We start from the raw sequence: 15,953 nt of genomic DNA on the forward strand, positions 1-15,953 counted from the left end.
TTGTTGACCTTCAGCTACAAGTGCAGTAGATGTGCTGACCATTCTATCCTTCCCGTAGACTTACTTCTGTTGAATCTGCTCCAACTCATAGGTTTTTAACACTCCATAGAGCCTGTCCAAAGAAATCCCACTCAGATCTCTAGCTTCTCTAATGACAGTGATTCTATGTTCAAGATGAGCTGGCAGTGTTAAAAGGAACTTTTTGTTGACCTCCCTGATTGAATAATACTTTCCATTGATGTTCAGGTTGTTGATCAACGCATTGTACCTCTCAAACACTTCAGTAATTCCTTCTCCTGGATTTGATTTGAAATGTTCATATTCAGAGGTTAGGATTTCCAACTTGTTCTCCCTAACTTCCTCTGTGCCTTCATTAATTACCTCAATAGTTTCCCACATGTGTTTAGAATTTTTACAGTTCATCACATGTCTGTTCATCAAGGGATCAAGGGAATCAATTAATATTAATTGAAGGCTGGCATCCAAGGAGGCTTCTTCCTTCTCAGCAGGAGTAAAATCTTCGAGCTCTTTTGGATAGGTTCTAGCTTTAGTAGTCACCACACCATCTATTATTACCTCCGGTTCAATAACCATCGGAGTTTTTATACCCTTCTTTAACAAGTTTGAATATTTGGGATTTGCAACTTGTAAAAATAATAGCATCTTCTTCTTCCACATGATATAATTCTCTTTATCAAATTGTGGAATATTAACGGTTCCAACTTTATGTGAAGTCATTATGAATTTTTGAATAAATAAAAATTCAAGGAGTTGAAAAATCACAAAAGTCTAGGATCTTGATATGTTCGTTAATCAGAAGGCTCTGATACCAATTGTTAGGTCCCAATGTGTTTGTAGAAGGGGGGTTGAATACAAACAGTACCAAATAATCGAATAAAAAATGTGAAACAAAATTCAAGTTAAATAAAAATATTATTAAACTTGAAAGGTGTTACAACAACTATATCGATTACAAGGTATTAATCTCAAATCAATGATCACAAATCTAGAATAAATTCGACATGAACTTTTTCTATTTTTGCAATAATTAGAATCAAATGCTAAACGCGATTTGAGATTAAGTTCTAGGGATTTTGATCCGCTAGATTGTTACACAAGAACAAGATAAAGATTTCTAGTTGATTGGATTTAACTTTACAATCTAGAAATTGATCTTTGAATTTCAGCAGAGAACAATGAAATATTTCTTAGGCGGCTGCTGTGTTCTTGTATTTTTCAGTTAGTGAATGTCTTCTGCTTCTTTTTCTTTTTGTATGCAATCCAACAAAATTACTTGAACTGCAATGACAATCGGTAGGACAATCTCTTTGGCTCAGCAAGACTTTCAGTAGGACTTTCAATTGTACTAGCAAGATAATCTGATTGAACTACAATGACTATCGGTATGACAATCAGTTGAACTAGCAAGACAATCTCCTTCCTAGTGTAACTTTCGGTATGACAATTGAAATGACTTGGCATGACAATCGGTATGACAATCCAGATTGTCATGCTAGTTCATTTTCAATTGTCTTGCTGATTTAAGACTGTTTTTAAACCAATTAAACTTCTGAAAATTCCTAAAATTAATTCAGAATTAATTAATCAATTAATTCAATTAATAAATAAATTATTCTTCGCAGATATAATTTATTTTCTTAATTAAATTAGATGACTTAATTAATTAATAGAGAATTAATTCTAGTCTTGAGCAGCAACCATTCTTCTGCAAATCTTCTGAAAATCACTGAAAATTATGAATCAATTCCACCACTTCAACGTTGACACTCGATGTACTGTCTGGTTCATGAGTGACTAACTTCCGTGACGTTTCTTCATGTATTGACTTTGATACTCTGATTTTCTTCAGATTAAATCCTTGTAATTAATGATACTCTGACGAGATCTCTGTCACTTGATTAAATCCACGATCTTCATTTATATCACTGAGGCATGATCAACTTCTTGAACTTCTTCCAGTGAATTAACTCCTCAAGTCTGTAGATGAACCTTGTTTCTGAATCCTTTGACAGATATTACTTTGCGAGATCTCTCTGACGGTCGATCCACTATTTACTTATTACATTCTTATTTGAGTTGAGTTGAATCCTCGAATATACAAATAGGCTATGACATATGACTTACAGTGGTGAACTGTTTTTTTAAAAGTAATAACCCTAATTTTATAAAATAACTAATATACGTATTTTCTGGAAACGAATACCGAACCGATTTTCGAGAACGCGAACCTTAACTGTTGTGTGTGTTATTATAATATATGTAATTACATATCGGAACTTAATATTGAATAGGTAGGTTGTTATCGAGGATATGTCAAGCATAACTGGGTGTCTAACATATAGTATTTCGACCCTGTAGGTTTTAGTTGGGAAACCGAAAGTGGACGTTGGACTAAAGATAACCTAGTGGTTAGTCGATGAGCTCGGTAGAGTTTCAACAGAAAAACCTGAGTGTCAAAGTTGAATCCAATGTGATATAGTGGTTGGTCATTAAAGCCTGAACGGCAGAGTTGGCGCAGAGTTGATCAGTAATAGTTGTAAAGTCCTGTAAGGCAAGTACTTCTAAACCTTTTTCAAAATATAAAGCAAATGTTTCTCAATTCTCTCGTGACATATTGTTAAGTATTCAAAATAGCTCTATTTTATACTGTAAGTACTTTGAATCCTTCAGCCTTGAACCTGAGGCACATCATTTGATCTTTGAGCCATAAGCCTTATTCTTTGTGATCCATTTCTTGTTGGTTTACCAGATACTAAACCACACAAATATGATACTACTCCACAAATATATACCCATCATATACCAAACACTAGAACATAATTGTTGAAACATACATAAACTTTTATACTCAACGATACCTTGTGACATCAAAGAACTAAATCTAATAAAATCATTGTTCCTCTAATGCCCGATTCTCTTACAGGCTGAAGGCCATTTCTTTTATATACTTTGACATACCCTCGTGGTACCCATGAATTTTCACCATGCTCTTACACAAATGTTTTATTGCTGTTAATTCTGATCTTGTTTTATTAAGTTATACTGTTTATTATATTGAACTGCTTTAGAATTGGAAAGTTTTCTTTATGTGGACCAGATTCGTGGTCAAACCAGATTCGTGGTCGAATTAGGCCAATGTGTGCCTTGGATCTAGTTCGTAGAGCAGAGCTGTGTGCCTTGCTCGGGGTTAGTGCGTGACTGATCAGCAGCCTAACCTTGGTTTTAAAATTTAAAATGAATATCCAATTCTAATGATTAGTTAACAAGAAACTTGATCTTCTGAATTATCCCATTTAAACATTGTTTAACCTCAGTTATCATTATTATGACTTGCTGAGCTAGTTAGCTCACCCTTGCGAATTTTTTTATGTATTCTATAGTTAAAAAGGATATGGTTGATAGCGAGGTTCCTCAGTTTAGAGTGCGAGCTAGGATTCCAGATTGAGTTGGATTGAGGTAGCAGGAGCTTTTTAGGAAATTGAGTTAGTAAGATTGTAAGAATAATTTCCTTTTTAGTTGTAAATTGAATTAGTTGGGACTTGATACGTTGTAATAAAAGTTAAGGTTGTGGTTTGTTTTCATACTTTAATCTGTTGCGATCTGTGATTATGTAAATCAGGGTCATTGCAAAGACTATTTCATATACAGGGTTATATATTATGTATGTGTTGTGGACCCCAAACTTCTGACCCGGGTTTGGAGGGCGCCACACGCAAGATAATTGGACTCGAATTGGTGCAACAACCAAAAGAAGTTGTTGAAGTTATTCAGAAAAGGTTAATTACAGTCCAAAACTGTCAGAGAAAACATGCAGATCAATCAACAAAGGATATGGAATTTGAAGAGTGAGATTTAGTATTGTTGAAGGTGTCACCGTGGAAAGGATTGACTATATTTGGAAAGAAATGAAAGCTGAGTCCTAGATACGTCAGACCTTTTGAAATTTTGAAGCGTATCGTCATGGTAGCCTATAAAATGGCATTACCCCCGCATATGGAGCATGTTCATAATGTCTTTCACGTATCGATGCTTAAGAAGTATAATTCAGATTCCAGACATGTAATTGAGTACGAGATTCTAGAAGAAAGAGAGAAAGTATTAAGAAATAAAGTTGTAAAGTTAGTAAGAGTGTTGTGGAGAAACCCAAGGGTTGAAGAATCAACCTGGGAGTTAGATAGTGATATGCGAGAAGGTACCCTCATTTGTTTTCTTAGGAAATTTTGAGGACAAAATCCTTTTAAAGGGGAAGGATGTAATATCCGGTATATATCATGTAATTATTTTTATCGATAAATAACTATTCTATGATTATTATGTGGATTTTTGGTGAAATATCTGTTAAGTGGTATCTGTGTTTGGATATTTAAATGTGATAAAATTTGAGTATTTTAATTTTACACGTCCAAAATAAAGTTATATAATTGTGATATTTTTCTATTAATTTTATATTGTTATATTATTTTATAAATGATTTATGGATTTAATAAATTATTTTTCCCAGTATTTATAAACTATTTTATATAATTGGGAACCAACCGACTTTAACCGTTTTCACGTTTTTACAACCCGGAAGTCTCAGGAAAACTCCTTTCTAACCTAATTGCAATATTCTGAGCATTTTCCATGTTTTGACTTTTTCGATCCGGAGTACGGTTTTCTCTGTGCGGGTCCCGACGCAAAATTTTCGATTAAATATTCATTTCGGTAAATCGATGAAACCCGTACTTTCGAGAAATGAGATATTTTAATTAAACTGTTATATTATCATCTCGTAATTCGTATAACCAAAGTGTTGAGACCAAGTCTGTATTTACAAAATATGTAGTTTTGGATAATTATCCTCAAAACCGGTATCGATTTGGATCTATTTTATCAAATAAACATTATATTTTATATCCGATATGATCCAATGGAGTACCAATATTCCGTAAATATAAATAGCCTTTACCGTATTTTATTTTGTACAGATAATCATTTGCAAACAGTAAAATATATAAATTTTAGAGAAAACCAATATATTCATACTAGTTCTTGAGAATCAAACCCAAATTTCAAGGCGTTATCGATATCCGATTTTGGAGTTCGAGTAACCAAATTGAAGGTCTAAGAGAGTACTATCAGATTCAAAAACCTATTTTACTGCAGAATCAACTAGTATTTTCTATATTTTTATTAATTTTTGAATTATTTTGGATTAAATTATAAATTTTTGATTTTGATGTTATTTTGTGTGATTTGATGCTTGCATGTTGTAGATAATTTGATTCTGATCATTTTGGTATGTCATAATAGTCATTTGGAGTTCAATAACATATTCAAAATTGAGTTTAATATTTGAATTATAAAATTAGGGTTTATAACCCGTATGAATATTTTCAATTGAAATTAGGGCCTTTTAATCTAGAAGTTATTGGATTGATTGGTTGGTATAGATGTATAGAGCTTGAAAAAAGAAATCGATTGGTGGTGGTCTCGTCTACAGCCGATACCGGAATCGAGCTGGCCGGAGAAAAGAAGAACTCGCCGTTCGGCGAGTTTTCTTCGAGTTATTCCGGCCAACTCAGGGGTTATTTGTTAAAAATCATTGCATGGTTAAATTCCTGGTGATTTGTAGATCAAATCTGGAGGTGATTGTGGCCGGAGGATTCCGGGATCAAAATCTCCGGTGAACCCCGTCGTTTTTCCGGCGAGGGTTTGTAAAATTGCTGTTAGGCCCCTGTACTTCTGAAAACGATGAAGTTTAGTCCCCGAGGTTTCCAGAAATTTCAAAAATAGGAATCCTATTTTAAAAATTTATAAAAATCAGATTTTTTTTTAATTTTAAATTCAAAAATTCGATTTTAATTATTAAAAAATCTAAAAATCATTATTTTAATTTGAAAAATTATTTTTTATTCAAAAAAATCTGAATTACTTAATTAATTAATTTTAGTTAATAATTAATTAGTTAATTGGTCAATTAATTCAAATATTAATTGATTAATTGATTTAATTAATTATTATATAATTTTAATTTATTATTTAATTAGATTAATTTTTTTTTATTTTGATTTAAAAATTCCGAAAAATAGTTTCAAACTTTAAAATATTATTTTAAATTGTTTTCAATGCTCAATAATTATTATAAAATGATTTTAAAGTCAGATTTGGGTATCTGAACCCTATTAATTGTTTATAAAGGATTCAACGACCCGTTTTAATTCCAAAAAATGTTTAAGAATTTGTATTAAATATCTGAAAAATGATATAAACCCCGAATCTTCATTGAAAAAGTATTTTTATCGAATATCTTACGTGTTATGTGCTATATGTGAACCGATTGATGTACGATATACGTATATGTACATTGTTTAACTATTTTAATCGTAACTTTCAATCTGTAAGTCGGAGTTGGGTGAAACAAAGGGTAGATAGAAGCTTGTAATGAATAGAATAAAGTTAGAAAAATGATTGATAGATACTTGTGATGTTTAGTAGAGGAAGCGAGGCATAGAAAGGGGAAGCAGATAGTCAGTGATTAGGAGATGGTGAACAAAAGCAAGAGAAGCGTTAGCAAATCGAGATAAGGCAAGTATTCTCGAACCATCTTGTGATATATTGCAAGTGTTCTGAACCTTCTCAAGATATATTGCAAGTAATCAATTAGTTCTATTTATATTGCAAGTGCTTTAAAGCATTTAACCCTAAACCCTGATTCCAGTTATTGATCTTTGAGCCATAAGCCTTATTCTTTGTAAACCATTGATTGTTGAATACCAGATACAAACCAAATACATACAATACTACTCCATAAATACATACAAACTAAATACCGATCACTGAACTGGAATTGTTTAACAGATAAACCTTCATACCTCATACATCAGAAGACTAATCCTTATAACCACAAGACCTTGATTCTTCTATTATATGATTCTTTTACCGGCTAATAGCCAATCTTTGTACTTAACTTGTTGTATCCTATTTGGTGATTGCAAATCACCTTATGCTTGAAGACCAGTGTTGTTTATGATTCTGTTTATTCATTTACTTTGTTTATTTTGTTATTGTTATAAAACTGGATTGTTTTATAAATATGGACCAGATTCGTGGTCAGACCTGATTGGTGGTCATGTTAGGCTAATGTGTGCCTTGGATCCAGTAATTAGAGCAGAGTTGTGTGTCTTGCTCGTGGTTAGTACGTGACTGATCATCATCCTAACCTTGGTTTTTAAAATAAAAATTGAATATCCAATTCTATTTATTCCTTATAAAGAAACTTGATATCCTTAATCATTTCACTTGATCATTATTTAATCTCAGTATTGTCACCGTGACTTGCTGAGCTAGTTAGCTCATTTGTGCGATATTGTTTTTGTTCATTTCCAGTTAATAAGGAACCTGTTGGTAGCGAGGATCCCCAATCAAGCGTGCGAGTTAGGATTCCAGGTTGAGACAGAATAAGCTAACTAAAGACTTTTGTAATAGTTTAGGTTTAAAAGTTTGTAAGAATACTTAATATTCAGGTGTAAGTTTAACTAGTTGGGATTTGGAACGTTTCTAATATAAGTAAGTTGTGGCTTGTGTGCATACTTTAACTAGTTGTGATCCGTGGATGGAGGTAAGTAGGGTCATTGCATATTATCATTATTATTGTCATAAGAAGGTTTATATATTGTGTGTGTGTATTGTGAACCCCAAACTTCTGACCTGGGTTTGGAGGGTGTCACGGGTTTGGTATCAGAGCTACAGGTTATAAGTCACTGACACAAGCCTAGGTTATCGGGAATGGGTAGAGGGTTAGGATTAGAAGCAATGAATAGAAAGATAGAACATTGAGAGGTTAAGTGTGATTGTATAATATGTGTTAGTATGATTCGTGTTATGGTTCGAGATTCTTATCTTGCGATATGATTTTCATATAGCAGCGATGGCAGATTCCTTTATTTCAGTACCAACTGATCATTCTGAGCCTTCAGTCGGAGGATCATCATCTGATCCATATCCTGGTCTTCCACCGCTGTTAGCTATACTACCTCTTGTTGTGACGGCTACACCACTACGAGCTATTTCACCTCCTGATATGAGGCCACCTATCCGAGGACCTCCACCTAGTGATTCTGATTCTACTGAGCATTCAATTGCGGGTTCATCTTTCCAGTTTACCCCACACCATATTCCTTATTATCGGTATGAGGCTATTCTTTTGGAGCAAAAGGCCTTGTTGGTATAGATTTAGGAGCTACAACACATTCTTTGGACTATAGATGTTGACAGGAGTGCGAGGGAGCTTCGAGAGGAGATTCATGTGACTCGGAGGGTTCTTGAGGCTAGACTACATGGAGCTACTTGTATATTATTATTGTCATAAGCAGGTTTATATATTGTGTGTGTATTATGAACCCCAAACTTCTGACCCGGGTTTGGAGGGCGTCACAACATCCCTTATCTACTTCCCTTGTAAGCGCCACTTGCTCCATATTCTAAGGCAAATAGTCTTTCTAGTACACTCTATGAGCCACCATATGTGAAAGCATGCTTGTAGGAGGCACCACTTCTTTTTTGTTCATGCTAGAAGGTGCCATTAGTTTACATCTCTCAAGAAATCAAGTACAAGGCTTCCTCTAGGTGCCACCCTCACTTGGCTTTCATTCTATGTGGAATAATGACAAATTTGAAAGCCATTGGTTCAAAATAAATGGACCACATTAATCCACGTACACTATCCTTCTCTCCAACCTACCAAATTAGCTTCAGCCTATATATACACATAAAATCAAGGAATTAAAACAACACTTTTCAAGCACTCAACATCGAAGCTCTGCTGAAATTAATTCACGAAGATTGTTTCAATTTCATTTATTGAAATTGTAGAGAGAAGTGCTGCCAAAATTAACACCCATTAATTAAAGTCTTACATATTGATATCACTCACTAAATATAGCTTTATAGCTTGTAGCTTATCATTTTATAAAGCTTTATCTTTTTAGAGTGAATTGTAGAATAAAATATATATTTGTATTCTATGTTGTGAACAAACCTTCGGGTATTTATACTTTGAATAAAAGCATATTTACCTCGAGTTGTGTGTGTTTGTTCGTTTGATTTATATTTTGTTGCTTTATTTGATTAAAAATGAAGAACATACATTCACCCCTCTTTGTATGTACCTAGTGGACCTAACGATTGGAATCAAAGCTTGTTAATTGATATACATATTAGATCCATTAGATTGGAAAGTTTTGTGTTGATTTTGGTTGTACGGAGATTGTGAGTGCTTTTGATGGTGTATATCTGATTTTAGGATTGTCAGTTTGACTTGATTGGATTTTGGTGTTTTCGACGGATTGGTTTGATGTATTTTGAGACGTTATATTACAAAATTTTCTCAAATATGAAAATATGAGTGCTCAGAAAGTTATCAGTATTAAGGTTCCTCAATTCAATAAATCACGGTTTAATCTGTGGAAGAAAATGATGCTTTTATATATTCGGGCTTTCAATCTAGAATATATGAATGTCTTAAGGAATGGAAGACATGTGCCTATTGTTAGAACTCAAGTTCAATATCATGAAGCTGAATGGACTACAAATGATAAATAATTAATTGGATTGGATGAAGGCCTATAACTTATTTTGGTGGATTCCATGGATGACGTCAGGAAAAATCTACTTGATATCTTGACCTCATAATATGAGGCATTTAAATCTATACTAGGAGAAGTATAACTAAGTTTTTGAAAGGCATATTATATAATTGAATGAGCTGGGTATATGTAATATCTGAGATATCGCGTGTAATAATTTCTATCAATAAATAATTATTATGTGATTATTACGTAAATTTTGGTGAATTATTTGATGATTGTATTAATATTTGGGTGCTTATGTCTGATAAAATTAGGATATTTTGATTTTTAATTATCCAGAATAAGATTGAGATAATTTTGGTATTTTTCTGGGAATTTTTGGATTGTTATGTGATTTTATAAGGATTTATAGAATTAATAATGATTATTTTTACGTAAAGTATAAAATTACTTTTTAGAATCGGGAATCGTCCCTCTTCAACCGTTTTTGCATTTTTACAACCCGAAACTCTTCGGAAAACTCCTTCCTAACCTAATCTGATAATTCTGAACACTTTCCGTGTTTTGACTTTTTCGATCCGTGGTACGGTTTGACCTGCACGAGTCCCGGTATAAAATTTTTGATATGATATTCATTTTATAGATCGATAAAACCCGTATTCTCGAAAGGCAAGGTATTATTACCTTATTTTCGTACAAAGTGCTTTACAAAAATCTCTATTTTAATAAATTATCGAAATCTAGTATTAAATTGTATCGTTTTTATAATTACTTAGCTGCTAAGTAGTCTATTTTCAGATCCAATATATAAGTATAATCATGAAGTTATTAAATAAATAAAATACTAGATGGTTCGGTCAGCTCTGCATTGCTTTATTATTAATTGTTTGTGATTTTTTGGATACAAAGATTATTTTTATAATTAATTATTGAGTTGTATGGGTTTGTTTTTGCTTTCAAAAGTGATTTAATTAAGGATTTATTCTAATAAATGTAAAAATTGTTTCAAAAATTATTTTTATGCTTTTATAATTTCAATGTTTATTTTTAGAAGTTTGTAAAATTCAGAAATCAATATTTTATCAATTATTTATCTTTAAATGATTTTCTGATTGCATTTAATTGTAAAATGAGTATTTAATTTCAGAATTATTTAAAAAATATGAAAATTTTATTTTATTACTTTTTGATTATTTCTGAGATTTTAAAATTATTACGGAAATTTTCTGACTTTTATGCACCCGCAAGCTCATTCGTTAAATCATTAATTGCAGAAATGTTACGTATTTCAAAAATATTTTAAAAAGTTCGAAATTCATGTTTTATTTGCTTCAGAATATTTATAAAATTTAGAAATTATTTTGATATTATTTTGACGAGTTCTCGCACGCAACATGTATCGATAAATTTACGATTTGGTGACTGGAACGGGATAATAACGGGAGTAAGATAAAATAAAGAAAAAAACATAAACCTAATTATACCCCCTGTTCAGTCACCGCCTTCTCCCTCTCCTCTCTCGATCGATTTCTCACTGTCTCTCGCGTCTCTGCTCTTTCTCTCTCCTGACTCGCTGTTGTTCATTTCAATTAATTTCTCCTCCTTCTCCTACCTTGTTGTCCCGTTGTTTTTTCCGTGTTCCGCCGCTTTTGGTTTTTCCGGCCGCCGCTGCTTCATTTTCCGGTAAGCCGCCGCCGGACTTCGGTTCGGCTTGGTAGTTTATTTGTGTGTATATACGTCTGTGTGTGTAACTCGTGCGTGTGTGTGAATCATGCATGTGTGTGTGTTCAGTGTGTTGCGTTGCTGCCCCCTCTCGAATTTTTTTGAGAGGAGTGGTGGTGCGTGTTGCATATTTCCGCGTTGCCTGTTACTGTGTTGCTTTTATTTTCTCGATTGTCTTGTTCTTCCCGGCCGCGCGTGTGCGCGTGGTTCAGGGCTGTGGTGAAATTGCTCCCTGTACTTGTCCTGTAATAAAATAATAATAATAATAGTCGAATGAAAATCATTTGATTATTTAATCAAATATATTTTTCGTGCGGTATTATAATAATTAATCGGTAAAATACGCGTAGGACGTCCGATAAACGGATACCGGAAAAATTTTAAAGCCGTCGGCGATGAGCCTCGGCGAGTCGACGGTGGACAATGATGGTTAATTCTGAGTCCTAAATTATAACTAAATAAAATCAGTTGTAAAATTAATTTCGAAACAAAAATAAGATATTATTACTATAAGTCGTATCGGTGTTGAATTGTGAATTGTGATTGGGTGTTGTTGTTTTGATTGGATTGACGTCGAATTGTTTCGACGGGTAGGCCGATAAATAAAGGAGACGCTACCCGATTTTCGGGAAATTAATTCCGAAAATAATGGAACGTAACCTATAATTATTGGAGACGTCGAATGAGGAGATATAATGTAACGTCTGGGAAATTTACGTCTGTATTATATCATATTTATAATAAAATATGTGTATTAATGTGTCATTTATGTGTAATTATCCGTCAAACCCTAATTGTTACGTGTTACGTGTATTCTGTGTTATTCCGGTATTTTATGATATTTTTTTAGATATTTTATTTTGCATTCATAAGTTTCATTTCAAACGTTTTACGACCCAAACCATGATTTTAAAGCCATTATTTCAAATAAAATAATGGGCCTTATTTTTATCAAACGGCTTTTACCATCGCATTATTCTAAACATCTAGACATTTTATAAATTTTCTCGTTTTACGAAAAATGTCTTTTCCGGGCCCCATTGGGTGTTAAAAACCCCACAAAAATCATATTTTTATTTTTATAAAATTATAGGACTTTCATTTATATTATTTCTTTGCATTTTTGTATTATTCACAATTTTTGGGAAATTTTGGAATATATATTGTATATATAAAATATTTATAAAATAAAATTTAATACTCAAAAATTATAAAATTAGGGGCCTATTAATTTTAAAAAGTGTAGAATTAGGGCCTTAATTTTATTTAGGAGTATTATTTTTACTACTATGAATAGCCTAATTTTTATTTAATTATCATTAATTATAAACTAAAAATCAGAAATTAATTGATTTTCTCTACAAATTTGGTCGGGAAGAACTTGAATCGGGTCGAGAATCAAACTGTGATTTCCAGCTGATTTCTTCATCAAATCGTGTGATTCCAGTAACCAAATCGAAGGTTTTGATCTGTTCTTTCTGTTTTTTATATCAATTTCATGTTTTAATGCATCGTTTTTTATTTTCAATTTCTAGGGTTTATGTTCGAATTAGGACTTTTCGATTTCAGGATTATTTTGAGTCGAATTTGATTCTAAAAATTATTTCAACTATAAAAATGATTATGTGCTTATGTGCTTATGTGTATTATGTGGTTAATTGAGTCTTACTTGCTAATAAGTAATACATGAGTCAGTCATAAGCGCATGGGTAGACATTAGGAACGATGTGAAGTCGATTCAAGATGCAATTGAAGTACGAAATGACTAAATCAGTCTATTTCTCTAACAAAAGCTAAGTCAGCAAGGTAGGTTGAGTCGGTAATAGATGACGGTGACATATTTACAGTGAGTCACGCAGAAGGCAAGTTTTTCCCCTATTCTACTTTCAGAATATTGACATTTCTTCAGATGCTTATCACGTTTGCACTCTTTTGATTCTTGTTCATAATCACTGATACACACTTGATATTCCTTCGTTCATATTTCATTTCGATTCTTGATTTCTCCATTTCTTTGGATTCTTGATTCACATTCCATTGATTACACATTGAGATTGATATATTCTGGTGATTAGAATATATCAAAGCATACCGATTGTTCCGGTTGCTAAGCGATGGACTGGATAATGATATTTTGGGGATTGAGTGTGTCTTAATCCTGAGGACCGGGATGTGAATGGTGCCTCGACATGGGCCGTAGTGTGATAAGTGGCATTTTATACCACTTAGAACGTCTTAAAATGGCTTAAATTGGTGTCTTGAAATCAAGTATTTTGTGTATTTGATGCGTTTTTCTAGTGTTTATGCATTTCAGGGTATTAGTTGCATTTCGGGGGAGGAATCATCAAGAATAAGCCTTGGCATGTGTTCACCATTGCGAGAGGAAAGGAATGGGCAGATTACGGCGAAGAAACGGAGCAAACCTGGATTTTTTCCAGTAGAGGCCTGCGCGCCCGCGCAGCAATGCTGAGCGGCCGCGCAGCAACCTGCGCGCCCACGCAGCTATGCTGAGCGGCCGCGCAGGGTCGGGGAAAAAGATAAATTATTTTAGACTTCTACTTCTGTTTGGCTTCCAACTTCTATGTAATCTGAGTTTTATGGGACTATTATATAGGTAGATTTGAGACGTTTTCACAGAGAGTATTAAGGGGATTATGTTTTAGATTGTGTTTTACGCAAGAAGCGAAGGAGATAAGGAAGAAGACCGATTTAGCACACCGCAACGAAGAGGAAGCATATTTTCTTGTGATTCTTGTTTCGTTGTAACGTTGGATGCTAGTTTTCTTGCTTTGACTTATTTACTCTTGTGACGTACTCTGTTTTAATACAATTAGTTTAGTTATTATTTTCTTGTGTTTGTTTATCATGATTTCATATGAACCCATGATGGCGATAAGTTCTATTATGGGCTAATCGTGATCATGGGGTTGCAACAGATTTATTATGGAATTCTTTAGTTAATTGTTTAATACTTTAGTGTGTGATGATTGCATGATATCTAGTATTGGTTGTGCGTATTCGTCTTATGTGCGTCGCGAACATATAAGATAGGGTGTTAATCTCTTGTGAAGCGACGATGGATCTTGAGATTTAGAACTTGCCATGCTAGCATAGGTTCATGTACGTTGAGCATGATTAGTGGGTAACTCTAACAGTTTTATTTGCCCTATGTAATCAAAAGGAATAACTTGAGCTTAAATCGTTGTGTTGTCAATTTCTGTAGACATATAGGAACTCAACATAATTGATGACTATTCAACTTCTATCTTAATTGTGGATGCTTGGTAGAATGGTATTAATACAATGAAAGTTGGCTTTTATCAGTTTCGTGTTATTCGATTAATATCATCACTGTCACATGCTAAAGGTAATAACAATGGCTATAGAAGTAATAATGAAGTTGTGATCTCATGAGTGTTTTATTATTGATAAATTGAAGTGTTAGTTAAGTGGTTAATTAAGTAGTTAATTATAGTTAATATTTAATCAACAATTTTAAGTGTTATTATCTTAACATTGAGAAGTAATCATACATTGGTGAGTGAGTTTAATTAGACAATAATTTAGTCTGAGTCTCTGAGGGAATGAACTAGAAAGTATTCTATATTACTTGCGAACGCGTATACTTGCGTGAATATTAGCGCGTGTTTTCGCCCTAACAAGTTTTTAGCGCCGCTGCCGGGGAGCCGGCGTATTTGTTTAGTTTATGTACTTACCATCATTGGTCATTAGGACTCAGTGATTAGGACGTAGTAGTTACTTACTCTTTTCGGTTGTGTTTCAGGTACTTTAGCAAGCGTTTATGCAAACTCGTTCTCGTGCTCGCAAGAGGACTTTAGATACAGCTGAGGAGACAGACGAAGTTCTTGATATTCCGGAGAAGTTAGATTTTGAGGATTCGGATTCAGGAACTGAGCAGAAAGAACCAGTAAACATGGGAGATCGTATTGTTCAAGCTGATCCAGCTCTTATGGATTTTTCTCGGCCTAAAATTGATGACATTCAGTCAAGCATCCTTCATCCGGCTATTCAAGCTAACACCTTTGAAATCAAGCCGGGCACTATTCAGATGGTGCAGAATTCTGTTTCTTTTGGAGGAGCGGTAACTGAAGACCCCAACATGCACATAAGGAATTTTGTCGAGATCTGCAGCACTTTTAAGTATAATGGCGTGACTGATGAGGCTATCAAGTTGAGGCTTTTCCCATTCTCACTAAGGGACAAGGCTAAAGACTGGTTACATTCTGAACCAGCTGGGTCCATCACTACGTGGCAAGATCTTGCGCAAAAGTTTCTGGTGAAGTTTTATCCAATGGCAAAGACTGCTGCTATGAGGAGTGCTCTTACTCAGTTTGCGCAGCAACCTACAGAATCTATATGCGAGGCTTGGGAACGCTACAAGGAAATGTTGAGAAAATGTCCACATCATGGAATGCCGGATTGGATGGTAATCACTGGTTTCTATAATGGTTTGGGGGCCCAATCTCGGCCCATGCTCGATGCAGCAGCTGGAGGCGCCTTATGGGCTAAAAGCTATACTGAGGCGTATAATCTTATAGAGACGATGGCTGCAAATGAGCATCAAAACCCAACTCAGAGGATGATGTCAGGCAAGGTAGCAGGTATTCTGGAAGTTGACGC

General features: G+C 33.9%; 1 non-coding gene across 1 annotated transcript; it reads right to left on the bottom strand.

Moving 5' to 3' along the window:
- Positions 1-15,639: 15,639 nt before the first annotated feature.
- Positions 15,640-15,746, bottom strand: LOC141709776 (small nucleolar RNA R71). Its single transcript, XR_012570337.1, has one exon. It is a non-coding gene; the product is annotated as a small nucleolar RNA R71 (small nucleolar RNA).
- Positions 15,747-15,953: the final 207 nt, after the last annotated feature.

Source organism: Apium graveolens, chromosome 2, assembly GCF_009905375.1.
Source record: "Apium graveolens cultivar Ventura chromosome 2, ASM990537v1, whole genome shotgun sequence".
Classification (NCBI taxonomy): domain Eukaryota; kingdom Viridiplantae; phylum Streptophyta; class Magnoliopsida; order Apiales; family Apiaceae; genus Apium; species Apium graveolens.